The sequence below is a fragment of the Aplysia californica genome, unplaced genomic scaffold (genome assembly GCF_000002075.1).
Source record: "Aplysia californica isolate F4 #8 unplaced genomic scaffold, AplCal3.0 scaffold00083, whole genome shotgun sequence".
NCBI classification, from domain to species: Eukaryota; Metazoa; Mollusca; class Gastropoda; order Aplysiida; family Aplysiidae; genus Aplysia; species Aplysia californica.
Window position 1 is genome coordinate 831,314 of NW_004797353.1, and position 1,828 is coordinate 833,141.

Consider the following 1,828-nt stretch of genomic DNA (forward strand, 5'->3'; position numbering starts at 1 on the left):
GGGGGGGATGGGCAAGTTCAGAGCCTCGTGTCCTTTTATGTCGACACTCTTTATCTCAATGCTGACCTTCTTCTCCGCATTCTTGTGGGTGGTTGGCGGGTGCTCTGCTGGTGTGGTTCGCTCCTTCTTTCCTTTCCTATCAAACACGTGTCGTTCTTATCTCTCCTCCTTTTTTTATATCTGGTACTCTCTTGTAACACTCTCCCTTTTCATTTCATTGTATGTCACTCTCTAGCAACTCATCTAAGTGGGCTCTCGTGGCCTGGAGGTAAAGGTGTTGGCCACTCATTCAATAGGTCCAGGGTACGAATCCGGACAGCGACAGAAATTTTTTCCTCTAAAATTGTTTCCTTTCACCTCCTTTCTGCTCTTTAGCAATGTTCTGTCGTCTGCTTTCGCCTTCACTTTCTTCCCCCACCCCCTCACCTCGTTTGCCTCCTACTCTGGGCTCCTGACTCTTCCTGTAGCCTTTCTACTGCTACGCCTTGACTCCTTCTTACTTCTGTCATTCAGCCACACCCCTGATCTTCTGGTTGGAAAGCTCTACGCCTGGCCTTCTCGGACAAGGGCGAAAGATCTCGGAGGTCCCGTGTGCAAGTTGCACGCGTTAAAGATCCCCTGGTGGTCCAAAATCGATATAAATAGGCTTCGTCCGCCCCCCGGGAAAAATTCAAAAGTTCCTTCCCACTGAAAATGTTTAATGTGTCCCGCACGCTCATATGACCTTACGCAGTTGCGAGCACCGTAAAGCACTTACCCCCCCCCCAAAAAAAAAACAACAAAACAACAACAACAAAACAACAACAACAACAAACAAACAAAAAAACAACAACACCAAACCCAAACAACAACAACAACAACAACAACAAAAAAAAAACACCTCCTTTCCCTCTGTTTCTTTCCGCACCTCAGTGTTCTTCTCTACCGTCGAGTTTTAGGCGCTGTAAAAAAAACAACCTAAACCCACACACACACTCACTCTCTCTCTCTCTCTCTCTCTCTCTCTCTCTCTCTCTCTCTCTCTCTCTCTCTCTCTCTCTCTCTCTCTCTCTCTCTCTTTTAAATCTCTCTTTATCTCTCTCTCTTTCTTTCTCTCTCTCTCTCGCACACACACACCAAAAAAAAAAAACAACCAAAAAAAAACCCCCACCCTCTAATCTTCGGCTCTAATCTGGCCTATTTGTGTTGTTTTGCAAGCGCCTTAAAACTCCTTACTTAAACTAAAACTGATTAGCCCTGAGAGGTCAGATGAAATAGCTGGGTCTCTGAATGATGTAAATTGTAACGATTGTAGTCGTTAAACATTTACATCAAAATCTAAGACGAATTGATTTGGCTGCGAATAGGCACTGTTATTCTAATCTGTGCTATCTCTGTCTACCGGTTATAATATGGGTCGATCACTCCCACAATTTTGTTGATGGTTGGTGGATGCTCTTGTGTGCTTTGCTCCTTCTTTCCTATCAAACATAATATATCGTTCTTATCTCTCCTCCTTTTTTGGTATTTGATACTCTCTTGAGCTGGCCTACCATAGAAAACAGCATCTCCCCTCGACGCTTAATAGCAACGGAGGATATGAAAGTAAGTAAAAGAAAAGTGAGGTACTTTCTTGTAACACCTCTAATCTTCGGCACTTGTATGACCTTATTGTGTTGCAGGGGCCGTAACACTCTGACTAAAACTAACTGAAAAAAGTACCCACAACTTTGTGATTCCTATTTTTGATCCAGACGTTTTGGAAAAACGTTGTCGACGTGTTGATACGTTCCCTTTTGTTTTAAGTGATTCTTGGTGCGGACTATTCCCCCCTCCCCCTTTCCCCCCT

At 44.1% G+C, this 1,828-nt stretch overlaps 1 protein-coding gene across 1 annotated transcript in view; it reads left to right on the forward strand.

The window, feature by feature from the left end:
• The window catches only part of LOC101864132 (ATP-dependent DNA helicase Q4), a 69,679-nt gene that overhangs the window by 48,091 nt on the left and 19,760 nt on the right, over positions 1–1,828 (forward strand). The gene's annotated exons all lie outside the window — the stretch shown is intronic.